The following is an 18,657-nucleotide window of genomic DNA, read 5'->3' on the forward strand; positions in this document are numbered from 1 at the left end:
GGGATATTTTGAAAATCTTACAAGGAATTGGAAAACACTTATATTTAAGAAAATTAAGAACATACTGCAAATAAAGGTTCACTTTTTATGCAGTAGTGTAGTTTTGCAGTGGTATTAAAAGAGCAGAAAAGTTTATACAATCCACTTGCCTAGATTTAGAATCTAAAAGACAATATTTAAGTGGCCAGTATGGAATGTTGTCCACTCAGTTTCTGAGGCTCCCTATGAAAGGAAATGCCATCATTTCCATAAATGATCAGTTTTGTCCTCCAAAACATTTTCTCAGTAATTGTGACAGTCCACTTTTTTCTTTTTTTTTAATGAAAGTGAAAGTGTTAGTTGCTCGGTCATGTCCGACTCTTTGCAACCCTGAGGACTCTAGCCTGCTGGGCTCCTGTGTCCATGGAATAATGGACAAGAACAGTGGAGTGGGTTGCCATTCCCTTCTTCAGGGGATCTTCTCAACCCAGGGATGGAATCTGGGTCTCCAGCATTGTGAACAGAATCTTTACCATCTGAGCCACCAGGGAAGCCCTTTATTGAAATATAGTTGATTTACGATGTTGTATTAATTTCTGCTGTACAGCAAAGTGATTCCATTATATATCAGTTCAGTTCAGTACAGTTGACTAGTCGTGTTTGACTCTTTGCGACCCCATGGACTGCAGCATGCCAGGCTTCCCTGTCCATCACCAACTCCCAGAGCTTGCTCAAACTCACGTCCATCAAGTCAGTGATGCCATCCAACCATCTCATCCTGACATCTCCTTCTCCTGCTACCTTCAATCTTTCCCAGCATCAGGGTCTTTTCAAATGAGCCAGTTCTGCACATCAGGTGGCAGAAGTATTGGAACTTCAGCATCAGTCCTTCCAGTGAATATTCAGGACTGAATATTCTTCCTTTAGAATTGAATGGTTGGATCTCCTTGCAGTCCATGGGACTCTCATGAGTCTTCTCCAACACCACAGTTCAAAAACATCAAGTATATATATACATACCTGTTTTAAAAATTCTTTTCCATTATAGCCTATCACCGGATTTTTTTTTTTTGGAATTTAGTACATTTGTTTTTATTATAATTACCTATATTGAAGGGCTTATTATTTTTTGAGAATCTTTTTAAAATTTTACTTTATTTTACTTTACAATACTGTATTGGTTTTGCCATACATCAACATGAATCTGCCACGGGTGTACACATGTTCCCAATCCTGAACTCCCCTCCTACCTCCCTCCCCATACCATCTCTCTGGGTCATCCCAGTGCACCAGCCCCAAGCATCCTGTATCCTGCATCAAACCTCGACTGGCAATTTGTTTCTTATATGATATTATACATGTTTCAATGCCATTCTCCCAAATCATCCCACCCTCTCCCTCTCCCACAGAGTCCAAAAGACTGTTCTATACATCTGTGTCTCTTTTGCTGTCTCGCATATAGGGTTATCATTACCATCTTTCTAAATTTCATATATATGCATTAGTATACTGTATTGATGTTTTTCTTTCTGGCTTACTTCACTCTGTATAATAGGCTCCAGTTTCATCCACCTCAGAACTGATTCAAATGTATTCTTTTTAATGGCTGAGTAATACTCCATTGTGTATATGTACCACAGCTTTCTTATCCATTCATCTGCTGAGGGACATCTAGGTTGCTTCCATGTCCTGGCTATTATAAACAGTGCTGCAATGAATATTGGGGTACGCATGTTTCTTTCAATTCTGGTTTCCTCAGTGTGTATGCCCAGCAATGGGATTGCTGGGTCATAAGGCAGTTCTATTTCCAGTTTTTGAAGGAATCTCCACACTGTTCTCCCTAGTGGCTGTACTAGTTTGCATTCCCACCAACAGTGTAAGAGGGTTCCCTTTTCTCCACACCCTCTCCAGCATTTATTGCTTGTAGACTTTTGGATCACAGCCATTCGTTGGTACCTCATTGTGGTCTTGATTTGCACTTCTCTGATAATGAGTGATGTTGAGCATCCTTTCATGTGTTTGTTTGCCATCTGTATGTCTTTGGAGAAATATAGTTTCCTGTGCTATACAGTAGTACTTTGTTGCTTATCCGTCCTCTACATAATACTTCGAATCTACTAATCCTAAACTCACAATCTGTCCCTCTCCCACCTCTTCTTGGCGAACACAGGTCTGTTCTCTGTGTCTGTGAGTCTGTTTCCTAGATAGGTGCATTTGTGTCGTATTATAGATTCCATATATAAGTGATACCACATGGAATCATACGGTATCTGTCTCTCTCTGACTTAACTTCGTTTAGTATGATAATCTCTAAGTCGATCCATTTTGCTGCACATGGCGTTAGTTCACTCCGTCATGGCTGAGTAACACTTCGTCGTATACGTGTACCACATCTTCTTTATCCATTCATCTGCAGACGGGCATTTAGGTTGCTTCCCTGTCTTGGCTGTTGTCAGTAGCCAATGTGCTGCTGCTGTGCTGTTCTCAGTCATGTCCAACCCTTTGCCACCCCCTGGAGTATAGCCCATCAGACTCCTCTGCCCATGGAATTTTCCAGGCAAGAATATTGGATTTCCTACTCCATGGGGTCTTCCTGACTCAGGGATTGAACCCACGTCTCTTGTGTCTCCTGCATTGGCAGGCAGATTCTTTACCACCATGCCATCTGAGAAGCCCCATTAGCCAGTAGCCATTGCTATGAACACACGGGTGCATGTATTTTTTTGAATTATGACTTCGTCCAGATATATGCCCAGGAGTGGTATTGCTAGATCACATGGCAAGTCTCCTTTTACTTTTTTGAGCGACCGCCAGAAAGTTTTCCATAGTTACTGCACCAGCTTGCATTTCATTGTTGTTGATGGCTTGACACATAATAGGGACATGATAAATGTTTGGTGACAGATAAATTAAATGAATCAAGTAATAAAGTAGCCTTGAAAATAAGTTCATGCCAAAAACAAAACAAATGAGTAAGCGTAATAGATATTAGTGTACCTAGGGTAAATGGATTCTAAGAGGCGTTTATATGTTTTGTTCATTTCACTGCTGGAGGCCTCTCCATGTAAGAGAATTCTGAAGCTTTCTCTGCAGGTAGGTGGTAAACAGTGAATAGTTTAGTCATGACTGTGTCTTAGATGATTCAAGGTAATGCTCTTGTTCTATTACTAGTGTAGCTTGCAATGATAGTATGTGAAAGAGCAGGTCAAAATCACAAGAGGAGCTTGTCAAAAATCAGATTCCACTTGGTCAGCTAGTGTCAACCTGAGCAGGCATCAGAATCACCTAGAGGGTGGTTAACTCACAGATTGTTGGACCCTATGCTGAACTGTCAATTCAGCAAGCCTAGTGTGGGGCTGGCAATTCTGACGCTTCTGTTCCCAGGCCCCACTTTTGAGACCCACTGCTCTAAACCTAAACATTGGGCTCAAGGATTTATTTTTAAAAGCTCCACATGCTGTTGAGGGGCTGCCTTATCTTTGAACTATTGAAATAAGATGAAGCAGTGAAATTGCGGTTGGGTAGAGGCCAGGTTTCCTATAAGCTAGAGACTGCCTTGCCAGACCTGAGACAGTACAAGTGAATTTTAACAGGAGAGAATGGCTTTGGGAGCTACAGTCTACTACCATTGGTCTTCTCAGTCCCCCATATCTAGGACTCCAGAAATAATAACAAGCATAAAAATTAAAGTAGCAACTGTGTATTGAACACTCCCCATGGGACCACACGCTGTGCTAAATCATTTATGGAAAGTATCCAATTTAATCTTCAGAACACTACCAGTTGGTACTATTGTCAGCCCATTTTGCAGTTTAAAAACTTAAGAGAAATGTAGTGACTTTCCCAAGTTTCCGTGATGAACTAAAGTAGTTAGTTTTTGAACCACAAAGACTAAGCAATGCAGGCGTAATCATTTGGAGTTTCCTCAGAGCACCAGTCCACAGCAGGATCCTTTTCCCAAGAAAAGAAACATGGCTATTCAGAAGAGATATGCTGGAATAAGAGGGAATCCCAGGATTCATAGCAGATTCCTAAAATAAAAATTAGGGGTGTGAGTAGAAACAGAAACCCAAACATTCCAGAAGGGCCTCCTGGGGATAGGGAGACTTGAGTTTCAGAAATGAGGTGCAGAAATCCCAAGAAACAGCTACACAAGCTCAAAGTCCCAGGGGTAATTTTACGTGAGTGTTGACACCACATCAGATACCACCAGATGGGGCATAAAAAGCTGCTGGACAGACTTTCCCCTGAAGGAGAAGGTTGGCAGGAGCTGAAGAAGACCAAGCTGAACTTATAGGTGGGAAAAGCCACCGGAAGGGCCACTGGAGCAGGGGAGCTGGTGAAACTCCCAGTGCAGGTGACAATCCCAGAACACATGCTTCTGACTCCTTCTCCCCGGGAAGGAACGAGTGAGTCCATAGTGAAAGCTTTAAAGGGTTTTCAGAAAAGCAAATGCATGTGTCCAGGCCAATCTGACCTTTCAGGCCAAATGTATGGAACCTACTTGAAATGCTGCCTCATTCACCACTGTGATTGTGGATCTGGGGTTAGAGAATGCCCCAGTGCCTTTGAACACACTTGTGTGGACCCTTATTAAGAAGGCTAAGATCCAAACATCTAGGATTTAGAGCAACACAGAGTTTATTTTAAAGCCATTTCAGAGCATCCTCAATTTATATGACATGTCTTTAGCTGACATGTGGATTAGAACTTTCTATTAACCCCACTTGTAATAACTAGAAATTGTTCTACCAGGAATGAAAGACACCTGAAAGTGTCAATTCTATCTTTGGTTATGGTTCTGAATTAAAAATGTCCTTTTAGGCTAAATGAGACTAATGGAAGTGTAATTAAACAGCAAGTAGGCCGCAGGTAAAAAGGAGTATTTGGGTGATGAGGAAAATTAAGCAGAAGATATTTTATCTCCTAAAATTGCTTTGGGAATTAAATGCAAATGTAAACCCACAGTTCAAGGATTGAGAAAGAAACCACATCTATAAACTCCCTGCCAAATATTCATTACAACTTAATATCTGCCAAACCCTCTGATAGACGCTGGAGATACAGATGAGAAAGACGTAATCAGCACACACGCAGGGAACGTGTGCTCCAGTCATGACACCACGTGAGAAATGACACCACAGAGATATCAGCAAACTCATACAGAGACACAGGTGTGAGGACAGTGCCTAACCACAAAAATTGATAAAAACCAAAAGAATATTCTGAGGTGACTGTTCATGTTTTCATAGGAGGCACACCAAGCTTGATACACTCTGCAGCTTCAAAGGACTTATTCTACTGTCCAAATAGGAATCATTAGCCTTAAAATCCTATGTGCAAACAGCTCTGTAGCCTAATTACTCACAGTGAGACCCCCAAATCACCTGAAGCCAGCCTGTTAGACATGCAGAGTCTCAGGTCCCACCCCAGGCCTGCTAAATCACAATTTGCATTTTGATAAGAAGCTCAGATGACTTGCTATACATTAAAGTTACGGAAACAGGTTTTAGAGCCTTTGCTCAAAATGTGTTTTTGACTAAGCATAATGTTCTTGGCTGAGATAGAAAATATGTCTCTACTGCTCACTCCTTGACCATCAAGCGGAATGGTTATCTCTCAGTCATAAAAGGGACAGACCCTATGGGAATCCCCCCTGTGATTCCCTGCCTGTGTTCATGAATAGAAGCACTTTCAGTTGGGCGTAAGTGAAAATAAAGATGTCAGTTCCCTGACCCCATGCAAGTGTTTGCACCCCCTGAAAATTTTTCATAACTATCTTGGGGCTTTGTGGAGCCCAGTGAAGGCTCTGTGTTCAGGGAAGAACTCTTATGCTTGGGGAATCTGCTCTAACTTACCTGTTTTTCATCAGCTGCCATAGGCTGACCCTGATACCATTAGGAGAAGGTCTTAATTTTAAATATGAGTTTGGTAAGAGAAATTCTTAGGGGGTCCCTCTGAGGGTTCTTGGTTACTCTCAGAATCAGCCCCAGCATCACATTCAAGGCACAATACCCACAGCTCAAGGAGAAGAGGTTTTACGGTGACATCCACGGGGTCGCTTCTCAGTTGCCACAGGGTTAGACCCACTGTTCCGTCTTCCATCCTCTCTCTCCCTCTCAGGGGCATCCCCTCTCACAGCACCCTTCTCTTTACCCTCTGCAGAGGCTTAGTGCGCTTTCCTCCGCACCTTTCCTCCTCTTTCTCATACTCTGTGTCCCACGTGTTCCAAGCCGTGCATTTCTCCTTCCTTCACGTGGATCTCCTGGTGGGGATTATTCTCATATACCCTCCCGTCCGTCCCATCGGCAAGCAGTCTTGGGCCTTAAACCCACAGTAGCACCTGCTGAGTGTTCACTGAGTGCCCCAGTTCCCTGTCATCTCTGGGGAATGAGGGTTACGTTTCACAGTGAAAGCCCTGGGTAGATACTGACCAGCTGCTAAGGGAACGGCCCATCAAGATGTAAGCGATGATGAGTGAGGGTGTGGGGTCAAATGTCGTCTTTTTTGGCCACCAGTCCCCCACCGAGGGCTTCTGTTTTCTCATCTGTCCAGTGAAGATAAGAATATTGATGTCCTGTTACAGACTGAGGGAACTCAGCATCTTCTTTTCTGATGATTTCTATCAGCATTATTTGCTGCTGCAGCCTTTCTGGAAGCCAATCTTGAATTTTCTGCTGTCTCTGGTTCTCTGTGTACCAGAAGTAACTTCAGCGTCAGGAAGTAACTAATCTACTGTGGTTGTGGTGGTGTGATCTGTCTTCTTCCAATATTCTGACTTTGATGTAGGTCATTTTTCTGGGGAAATAGATGATCTAGCTTTCCTGAAAACTTTACTTTCTCTACCAAAAAAGAAATGACAAATAAATAAAAGGCTTTAGTAGTGAAATAAAGAATGAAATAATTGTCAAAATGTGTTCTTATTTGTCAGTCTTCCTGATCGTCATTGCATAACTCATTGAACTGACGTTGTTCTAGGTTAGACAGATAGATTGAGTGAGTGAGTGTGAGCTAAGAACACTGGAGTGGGTTGCCGTGCCCTCCTCCAAGGGATCTTCCCAACTCAGGGATTGAACCTGAGTCTCTAAGTCTCCTACATTGGCAAGCAGGTTCTTTAACTCTAGTGCCACCTGCGAAGCTCAGATAGATAGATAGCTATGGATAAATATATAGACATTATATTTATTGTCATTTCTATTGATTTAATTATGAAAAAAATGAACATATTTCCATGTGTGTATTGCCCATTTGTATTTCTTTTTTCTACAAACAATTTATATCCATTGCCTAGTTTCCTGCTGGACTGTCTTATTCGTTTGACCTACAGAGTCTATGCTATGTCTTTTAATTGATTATTTTGGGAAGTTGGGCAAATTAGAGAGTGTAAAATATGCTTATGTAATCATATAAGCTATAGTTACTGAAGGCCTACCACAGCTCTTATACTGGTGGGGGGATTCCTGAGGCCCCAGCCTAAATGTAGTCCCTACCCTCAGAGGCTCACCATGGTTAAGAACACAGTTGTGAAGACAGACAAACCTTCTAGTAGTATGCCAATCCATATTCTTTAGCTATGTTGCATAATACACACCTCAAAACTTAAAATAACAACTATTTATTTAGCCCATGTTTCTTTGTGTAGCAATTTGAACTTGACTTTTCTAGAAGGATCTTCTACTCTTGGCTGAGCTCATTCATGTGTCTGTGATTCACTTGCCAGTTACCTAGAGACTCTGCTCCTGAAGTTTGGCTGACTGTCAGCTGGTCCAGGCAGGTGACTGACATACATCTCTCATTATCCAGCAAGGCTAACCTGGGCTTGTCTGCATGGAAGTTGGAAAGGATTCTAATTGAGAGCAGCAGAAGGGGGCAAGTTTTTGACAGGTCTTATAATGTCTTCCTCCAAGCAAGTCAGAAGTTTCACCCAGATACAAGGGGTAGGGAAATAGACTGTATCTCTTTCACGGGACCTGCAAGTCATTACAAACAGTGAATGCAGGGAATGGTGGAGAATTAGGGCTATTTTTCTTTGCAAAAATCAACACATAGCCCTCATAGTTTGGATGTGAGAGTCAATAAAATAATCCACGGAAAACTTAACACCGTGCCTAGAACATAGTCACCATTCTTTATCAAAGGACAGTTTGTGCAAGATTTACAATGAGAAGACATGGCTTCCATTTTTAGTTATGCAGCTTGAGCTACATCATTTCACCATTTCAAGTATCTGTATCCTTATTTCTAAAAGAAAAAGTTTGTCTAAGAATACTGGTTAAGTTTCCCTCTGACTTCTATAGACTACAGAGATAATTCAACTCTCATATCTATTAAAATGATGATTAGGGATTTCAGTTTAAAGCAATAAGCAAATGTTGTTGTTGTTGTGTGTGTGTGTGCACAGTATGTCTTAGTGTATTTTTTGTGTTAATTGATAACTATTTAGTTAAGATGAAGGGAAAAGAGTCAGTAAACAGAACCCATCCCCAAGGCAAAGAAAATAATAGCCCTGTCTTGTACCAACTTAAAGGAGCTTAGAGAACAGAAGAAATTTTGCTGAAAGGATAATTCCAAAATAGAATCCACAAGTCTGATAATTTAGTTTGTGCCCTCTGGAATTACAAGACTCATTGCACTCCATCTGGTAAGTGAGAGATGTTTGAAATGATGTATTTTGCATTAAGGAAAAAAGGAGCTGACATGCTGTGCTGTTTATCTTCATGGGCAGATCTTCTGGGTCTAGCTTTCAAATGGACTACTGAAATATTAAGGGCTTCGCAGGCAGTGCAGTGTTAGAGAATTCTCCTGATAATGCAGAAGACGCCAGAGAAGTGGGTTCAACTCCTGGATCAGGAAGAAGCCGTGGAGTAGAAAATGGCAACCCGCTCCAGTATTCTTGCTTGAAAAATTCCACAGACAGAGGAGCCTGGCAGGCTACAGTCCATGGGGTCACAGAGTCAGACACAACCAAGTGACTATATATGAATTATTTTTAATGAAACTTTTTATCATAAAATAAATTCCCTTTATCATTAAAATAAATATTTTATGGCTATAAATATCTACTTTTATTATTTTAGGACATTTTAAAATTATCATTGTATTCTAAAAAAATATTTATAATGATAGAATAACATAATTTTATAATTTATGAAAGGAATCTTAGAGATCATTTAGATGCCATATTTTACTGATGAGGAAACAAGGCTCAAGAGTTAAGATAGAAAACATAAGCATCATCTACGGTGATAAAACATCTCAACTTCATTCAGAGTTTCGTTTACCAAATTTCTTGATTTTTTTTCTTTCTTTTTCTTTTTTTTTTAAATTATTTATTTTAGTTGGAGGCTAATTACTTTACAATATTGTAGTGGTTTTTGCATACATTGATATGAATCAGCCATGTGTGTACATGTGTTCCCTACCCTGAACCCCCCTCCCACCTCACTCCCCATCCCATCTCTCTGGGTCATCCCAGTGCACCAGCCCTGAGCACCCTGTCTCATGCATTGAAACATTTCCAGTTGATAGCCTTATAAAAGGATACCAGAAATATCATTCAAGGGAGTATGCTACATTGACCCATTTACATTTCCCAGAAAGCTAAGAAACTGACATTTACTTTGGTATATTTCAAAAGTGAAAAATAATTTTAAATGTTATAGATTCATTAGGCCAACTTATTGACATTGATTAGGAGTTGCAGTCAGATTTTTATTTTCACTTTTTGCTTTACCCAGCAAGTAAAAAAGAAAATTTCAAGGATTCTTTAAATCTTTAGATTCAAATAAGCAGCTCCAAATTCTGCTTAGCTATGGAAATGTAAAATGTAATTTCATAGGTATGACAGACTGCCTCAGAAATGATCAAGATGGTTGTTCATTTAGTCCACGACTTTCTCCTCCTTTGGAGAAGAGAGCTGCTGGGTGAAATGAGCTCCACCTGGACAGGACTTGTCTGCCAGCTCCTAGTTGGAGCATCACACAGTATCCAGCACATCATAGGTGCTCAGAAAATATGAGTGGAATGAATAAATGAATATTTCTCAATTTGAAAAGCCAGTTTACATCCCAGTATAAACATTCCCCTTATTTTTAAATTATCAATAATGTGTTTAATACATATATTGTCATTTAGTTTAGATGCAACATAAATTAATTCTTCATAGAAAAAAAAATTATGGTGAGAGTGCAGAATGGATGCTTTGACTAGCACAAAAGAAAGTGCTCTCCAGGGAGGACTGCTCAGCCTTATGTGGTGGCCTGGTCAGGAAGGGAATTTGGGGGAGAATAGATACATGTGTATGTATGGCTGGGTCAGTCTGCCATGGCCTGAAGCTATCACAACATTGTTAGTCAGCTATACTCCAATATAAAATTAAAAAGTGTGTAAAAAAACAAGAGTAGGTGCTCTCTCTTCCAGCTGTGAGTGGAAGGAGAAGGGAAATGAGTTTGCCTGAGGATGAACATTCTATTGGGCTTCCCAGATGGTTCAGTGGTAAAGAATACACCTGTGATGCAAGAGATATGAGAGATGTGGGTTTGATCCCTAAGTTGGAAAAAACCCCTGGAGTAGGAAAGCTGCTCAAGTATTCTTGCATTAAATTCCATGGACAGAGGAACCTGGTGGGCTGCAGTCTATGGGCCACAAAGAGCTGGACAAAACTGAATGCAATCATGAACATTCTATAATTGGCTTTTTGCCCACTTCCCCAAATTATCCTTCTTAGAAGAGTTTCCAAACAGAGCAATTTCTGTCCACATACTTTTTTCTTTTAATCCCTTTCAAGTTAGAGTTAAGGAGTTATTATTCTCCTTGGAAACCATTCTTTCACCCTCAAATGACTAAACCAAATGAAATTCAGCATGGAGCTGAGAATAAGCATGACATTATATTCCTAAGGGCTTTTCTTTTTCATTCCTTAGAAGGTTTGGAATACTTAGCTAGGAGAGTTGTCAAGAGTGGTAAATAAATAAGAAAAATAATTTAAATGTGTCTATTCCTTTGGGTCAGAAAAAAATCATATTAAAAGTTAAAATTAAATGTTATTTACTGCATTTCAGTTTACTGTGTACTCTCCTGATTTTTCTCCCCTAGGAATTCTAAACTAATCTTTTGTTCTTTTCTATCTTTGGTGAGTTTTGTGACTAATATATGATGTTATGGCTCTTTGAGTAGAGCCTGTCTGCTTAAAAATACATTGAAATGAGGGTACCCTTAGGTTAGTTAAAAAGCACTTCAGTTGTTGTGTGAAAAATCCTTCTGGGTTCAGTTTTCATGCCTTATGTAATAGAAATCCTAGGCCCAATACTCAGAGATTCCTTCATCTTATTTAGGGTTTAAGAGGTGAAATTTTTATGTATTTATTTATTTTTGTCAAGATTCTCTCGGTTGCAAGTGCTGGGAACCTATATTGGACTTGGACAAGATGAGTATATACTATAAAATTACAGACAGTAGATCACGTGAGAAAGGACTGACCATTCACAAGGGAGGAGGGAAGGAGTGGATAGACAATTGCCAGAAATCACTCACAGCTCTTTCTATGTCTGTCTGCCTATCTACCTCTCTCCCTCCTAATTTTCTCTGTATATTAGTATTATTGTTACTGTTGTTTAGTCACTCAGTTGTGTCCAATTTTTTGTGACCCCCATGGACTGCAGCCCGCCAGGCTCCTCTCTTCATGGGATTTCCCTACAAGAATACTGGAGTGGGTTGCCCTTCCCTCTCCAGAGGGTCTTCCTGACCCAGGGAACTAACTTGTCTCTCCTGCATTACAGATGGCTTCTTTACTGCTGAGCCACCAGGGAAGCCTGTATATTAGTATTATTCCTTTCCAAAGAAGCACACAGGCTTCCCCTTACCAGAAAATATATGCATAGATGTAATCTCATTGCGAATTTAATGTGAGTCCGACAATGTTGTGGTTGTTGAGTCGCTCAGTCATGTCTAAACCTTTGTGACCCCATGGACTGCAGCACGCCAGGCTTCTCTGTCTTTCACCAACTCCTGGAACTTGCTTAAACTCATGGCCATTGAGTCAGTGATGCCATCCAACCATCTCATCCTCTGTTATCCCCTTCTCCTCCCACCTTCAGTCTTTCCCAGCATCAGGGCCTTTTCTTATGAGTTGGCTCTTTGCATCAAGTGACCAAAGTATTGGAGTTTCAGCTTCAGCATCAGTCCTTCCAATGACTATTCAGGTTGTATTTCCTTTAGGATTGACTGGTTTGCTCTCCTTGCAGTCCAAGGGACTCTCAAGAGTCTTCTCCAAGACAACAGTTCAAAAGTATCATTTCTTCAGTGCTCAGCTTTCTTTATAGTCCAACTCTTACATCCATACATGACTACTGGAAAACCAGTATTATTAACAAATTTATAATATTAATCACTCTGCCTCCTGGAGTTTAAGTAGAAGAAGTTTAAATGAAAGCAGTAAATGCTATAAGGGGAGAATTATAGTAAGAGTTTTTTAAAATAGCTGGAAAAGGCAGAATGTTACAGGGAAGGGTCTGTAGTATGGGAGTGCTGGGGAGACACAGGGGAACTGAGCAGAGTAGAAGGACATTTGTCATATTAAACACAGATATTATCCTTTTTAAAACATTTTTGGGATGCTAGGGAAATACTATTTTCATTAGTTGCATACAAAAGCCACATTAAAAAAAAAGAAAAACACATGCCTGGATTTCGCAATAAGGCATTTGTTCCTAAAGGAACAAAGCTTAGCTTGTTAAATATCAAAATTATGTAGTTTTAAAAGTATTTTCAATAAGACAGACCATGGCATGGACATGATGCACCAGAGCTATCTCCAAGGTCAGGGTCAGTACAGTTCAGTTCAGTCACTCAGTCGTGCCCAACTCTTTGAGACCCCATGGACTGCAGCATGCCAGGCCTCCCTGTCCATTACCAACTCCCAGAACTTACTCAAACTCATGTCCATAGAGTCAGTGATGCCATCCAACCATTTCATTCTTTGTCATCCCCTTTTCCTCCTGCCTAAAATCTTTCCCAGCATCAGGGTCTTTTCAGATGAGTCAGTTCTTTGCATCAGGTGGCCAAAGTATTAGAGTTTCAGCTTCAGTATCAGTCCATCCAATGAATATGCAGGACTGATTTCCTCTAGTATTGACTGGTTGGATCTCCTTGCAGTCCAGGGAACTCTCAAGAGTCTTCTCCAACACCACAGTTCAAAAATATCAGTTCTTCAGTGCTTAGCTTTCTTTGTAGTCCAACTCTTACATCCATACATGACTACTGGAAAAACCATAGCTTTGACTAGACAGAACTTTGTTAGCAAAGTAATGTCTCTGCTTTTTACTATGCTGTCTAGATTTGTCCTAAGTTTCCTTCCAAGGACCAAGCATCTTTTAATTTCATGGCTGCAGTCACCATCTGCAGATGATTTTGGAGCTCAAAAATAAAGTCTGTCATTGTTTCCACTGTTTTCCCATCTATTTGCAATGAAGTGATGGGACCAGATGCCATGATCTTAGTTTTCTGAATGTTGAGTTTTAACCCAACTTTTTCACTCTCCTCTTTCACTTTCATCAAAAGGCTCTTTAGTTCTTCTTCACATTCTGCCATAATGGTGGTGTCATCAGCATATCTGAGGTTATTGATATTTCTCCCAGCAATCTTGATTCCAGCTTGTGCTTCATCCAGCCCAGCATTTCTCATGATGTATTCTGCATATAAGTTAAATAAGCAGGGTGACAACATACAGCCTTGACATACTCCTTTTCCTATTCGGAACCAGTCTGTTGTTCCATATCCAGTTCTAACTGTTGCTTCCTGACCTACATACAGATTTCTCAATAAGCAGGTCAGGTGTTCTGATGTTCCCATCTTTTTAAGAGTTTTTCAAAGTTTGTTGTGATCCACACAGTCAAAATCTTTGGCATAGTCAATAAAGCAAAAATAAATGTTTTTTTCTGGAACTTGCTTGCTTTTTCGATGATCCAATGGATGTTGGCAATTTGATCTCTGGTTTCTCTGCCTTTTCTAAATTCAGCTTGAACATCTGGAAGTTCAAAGTTCATGTACTGTTGAAGCCTGGCTTGGAGAATTTTGAGCATTAGTTTTCTAGTGTGTGAGATGAGTGCAGTTGTGTGGTAGTTTGAATAAACTCTGGCATTACCTTTCTTTGTGAAAGACAGACTGAAAACCACAATCACAGAAAACTAACCAATCTGATCACATGCACCACAGCCTTGTCTAACTCAATGAAACTCAATGACCCATGCCATGTAGGACCACCCAAGATGGATGGTCATGGTGGAGAGTTCTGACAAAATGTGGTCCACTAGAGAAGGGAATGGCAATCCACTTCAGTATTCTTGCCTTGAGAACCCCAGGAACAGTTCAGTTCAGTTCCGTTCAGTCCCTCAGTCCTGGCCTGGAGAATTTTGAGCATTACTTTACTAATGTGTGAGATGAGTGCAGTTGTGTGGTAGTTTGAACATTCTTTGGCATTGCCTTTTTGGGATTGGAATGAAAACTGACCTTTCCCAGTCCTGTGGCCACTGCTGAGTTTTCCAAATTTGCTGGCATATTGAGTGCAGCACTTTCACAGCATCACCTTTTAGGATTTGAAATAGCTCAGCTGGAATCCCATCACCTCCACTAGCTTTGTTTGTAGTGATGCTTCCTATGCAGAGTACATCATGTGAAATGCCGAGCTATATGAAACACAAAATGGAATCAAGATTGCTGGGAGAAATATCAATAACTCCAGATATACAGACGACACCACCCTTGTGGCAGAAAGCAAAGAGGAACTAAAGAGCCTCTTATGAAGGTGAAAGAGGAGAGAGAAACAGCTGGCTAAAACCCAACATTCAAAAAACAGATCACAGCATCCGGTCCCATCACTTCATGGCAAATACATGTGGAAACAATGCAAACAGTGATAGAATTTGGGGGGGGAGGCGCTCCAAAATCAATGCAGATGTGACTGCTGCCATGAAATTAAAAAATGTTTGTTCCTTGGAAGAAAAACTATGACAAACCTGGACCACGTATTAAAAAGCAGAGAGATTACTTTGCTGACAAAGGACTAGGGTTTTTCCAGTAGTCATGTGTGAATGTGAGAGTTGGACCATAAAGCTGAATACCGAAAAATTGTTGCTTTCAACTGTGGTGTTGGAGAGGACTCTCAAGAGTCCCTTCGACTACAAAGAGATGAAACTTATAAATCTTAAAAAAATCAATCCTGAATATTCATTGGAAAGACTGATGCTGAAGCTGAAGCTCCAATACTCTGGCCACCTGATGCGAAGAGCTGAGTCCTTAAAAAGACCCTGATGCTGGGAAAGATTGAAGTAAGAGAAGAAGGGGATTACAGAGGATGAGGTGGTTCAATAGCATCCATCCAAAAATGGATATGAGTTTGAGCAAGCTCTGGGAGATGGTAAAGGACAGGGAAGGCTGACCTGCTGCAGTCCATGGGATCACAAAGAGTCAGGTGCTACTAAGCAACTGAACAACAACAACAGATAACATATTTGAGGATAGATAGCCAGTTAAGACTCTGGGACATATGAAAAATGCAATTTGGTATGCAGTAGAAAAGTTCAGAAGAGACTGAAGGCAAGGAGAGAATGTTTGCCAAGTCCAGACAGAATTAATGAGAATCTGCAGAGTATTGTGAACACAAAGCTCAGAGATACATGATGACAAGATAAATGAACAAATTCCCATGACTCACTAGATGGGGAAATCACTCAAGGGGTCAGTCAAATGTGATGTACACTTTTTAAACTAAGTGATGCTACCTAATGGGAAAATACAATGATTCGTCTTCTATGAGAAATGTTGAGATGCTGGGGAGCCGTCCTCAGCTAGAGATGCTCAAAGGCCGTTGACACAAAAATGTACTGAAGCAGTTAAAAGAGTCGGAGAAGACTGATGTGGGAAATGTTGAAGATCTTGTAAATGAAGAGAAGAGAGTTTCTTATGAGAGTGGTTGGCAGCTGACATACTATCAAGAAGATAAAGTCGTGATTCCCAAACCATGTGCTGTGGCACGATGAGATACTGTGTTGAACTCACAAGGGCATTGTGAGATGTCTTGCATTTTCAAAAGAAACAGAGCAGCATCTATTGGAATCTGTTCAAAGTACTTCTATTAAGTTATTTGAACCTAATCTTTTGATAAATGGAACTGTTCCTTCTTTCTTTTGGCTTAGGGATGCCATGAAAAAATTATTGAGATCTTAAGGGTACTGTGAACTAAAAAAACTCGTGGGTCTCTAGAATAATAAAAAGTTCACTACTGAGACTTGGCCAATGAGTTCAGTAACAAAAGAGTTTTTGTAATCTTAAAGTGAAATCGCTAAATGCCAGTGGTTGGAGTGGAAGCGAGATGGTGGGGTTGAAGGGAGTAGGGTGAGGCATCACAGTTGTGGAAGCAGCCGCCGGTCTTCCATTTTAGGCACAGAGAGAAAAGGAAAGTCAAAGGTGGAACAAAAATTCAGTGCTCTGAAGGATAAGAAAATAGAGATGTGTTTTTAGGCAAAAGGAAAGAATGTGTCCAGTATGAAGAAAGTGTGAGAGAAGAAAGTGAAATGGTGGTCCTCCTGCAGGAGGGGGAAGATGGGAAGCAATGCGAGGGGCGCCCCTTTTTCAGGGAAGGCGGGGTAAGGAAGCCAGGCCAAGAACCTGTGACGTCGTGCATGTGGAATCGCATATCCGTCTCCAGCTTTCACGGCCACCCAAGGAAGAAAGCATTATCCCTGCCTCAGAGGTGAGGAAGCTGAGTTTAGGGTAATGAAAACAATGAAGATAAAGTTTCACAGCTCTTTTGAGACAGAGAAGAGGGAATTTGAAAGGGTGCCTTAGAGCCTGGGTGGCTTAAACAACGCACATTTATTTTTCACAGTTCTGAAGGCTGAGAAGAACAACATCAAGATACCAGTAGATTTAGTGTTTGGGGAGAGCCCAGTTCCTGGTTCATAGAGAGCTTTATTCTGTGTCCTTATGTGGTGGAAGGGGTATGGGAGCTGTTGGGGTGCTTTATAACTATGGGCACTAATCCATCCATGAAGGCTCCTAATCACCCAAAGTTCCCACCTCTTACACTGAGGGTCAGGATTTCAATATATTTATTGATATTTGGGAGGGACACAACATTCAGTCCATAAGTTTCTACACTGTTTCCGTCTTCTTCAATAACGTGCACATGAATCTCCCGGGAATGTTATTAAAATGCAAATCTTTATTTAATCCAAAGTGGTAGGGGCTGAGAACTTGCATTTTTTGTTGCATTCTCTGGCAATGCCAATGCTGATGAATCCTGTCCCACACTTCAAGTAGCAGGATCTATAAAGCCAATGCATAGCTCAGAGTTTCTAGAATAATGCCAGGTATTAAGTAAGCATTTGACAAATATTTGCTGAATTGTGGCTGATTTGAATAGTTTAGATGAATGTGTGTGTTCTGGGAGCACAGGAGGCGGGAACTAGCTCTGAGAAGAATAAGCAGCAAGTGCAGATGGTCCAAGGGAGGGGCAAGGAGGAGGGCCAGGGTGTGCAGCACACGGGAAACTTCTGCGGAACGGTGAGGGAGGTTGGTGCTGGCAGCTGTGGGGGTGCTGAACACAGATGCAAGTCAACCTCAGAACCGAGTGAGCTGAAGGGCTGAGTGATCTCAGGCTCAGGGGCTTCACTGCCTGGATGTTGATGTTGCTGAGAAAGAGGGTGGGAGGGAGCTGTAAATGTGAGCAGGAGCTGGCAAAATCAAGAAGTGATCCTGGACGACGCTGAACGTTGGAGATGAGAACATGGAAACAGAAGCACGGATATCACTGAATTCAGAAGCACTGCTGAGAGACTTAGCAGGAGCTATAAAATGAGAGACCACCGAGACCCCCTATGTCTGGCAAAGAATCCAGAATCAACGGAAGAGACTTTGAAAACACTGATTCCCCAGCCCTGTCCCTAAACATGTAGAGGCCATAGGCCTAGGGACAGGCCCTGGAATCTGTGTTTGCTCACAAGAGATTCTGGTGTTGTCACCAAGGTTGGGGATCCCTGGATTACCCTCTGTAATTCCTTGGGCTGAACTGGGGAGGAGGAAGGTCACCTGTGGAGGGGAAAACCCTGTGGGTATCTCTCAATTAGAACAGAGGTGCTGTGAGAATCCTCAAGGAAATGGCAAGAGTCTGCACAGTAGAATTTTACATCTAACTCATTTGATAAATAGCATTAGCAGGATATAATATTTCTTGATTTCTTTAATTGTGACAGTCATGATCAGGTACTGTCTTTTGAATGATCAAATAGGTTTTCTGCTGCCCCAAGCTCCAGTTAATATTTGTTCAGATTTAATCTGCCTCACAGATGAGTGCATTGAATTTCATGTTAATGTCAAGTTAATGTGGATTCTTTATGGCAATTCTGTAAAAGAATTTCTCCCTCAGCTTCTTTTATTCTCTCAGATAAGAAGAGGTTATTAAAAACAGTTTCTAAAATCATAACAAAAAGGCAGCTTGGGAAAGTGGTAACAACCACAAGGTGGGGAGCCTAATTTATCTGGGTTTATACAAAGTTCTGGTCTTCCCAGGTGGTTGTTCTGGTGGTAAAGAACCTACCCGCTAGGAGAAATAATGAGACACAGGTTTGATCCCTGGGTCTGGAATATTCCCCAAAGGAAGGCCTAACAACCCAGTCCAGTATT

At 41.1% G+C, this 18,657-nt stretch overlaps 1 protein-coding gene across 1 annotated transcript in view; it reads left to right on the forward strand.

Annotated features, from left to right (window-relative positions):
• The window catches only part of PLCB1 (phospholipase C beta 1), an 854,775-nt gene that overhangs the window by 733,140 nt on the left and 102,978 nt on the right, over window positions 1-18,657 (forward strand). The window lies entirely within an intron of this gene.

The sequence above is a fragment of the Capricornis sumatraensis genome, chromosome 15, assembly GCF_032405125.1.
Source record: "Capricornis sumatraensis isolate serow.1 chromosome 15, serow.2, whole genome shotgun sequence".
NCBI classification, from domain to species: domain Eukaryota; kingdom Metazoa; phylum Chordata; class Mammalia; order Artiodactyla; family Bovidae; genus Capricornis; species Capricornis sumatraensis.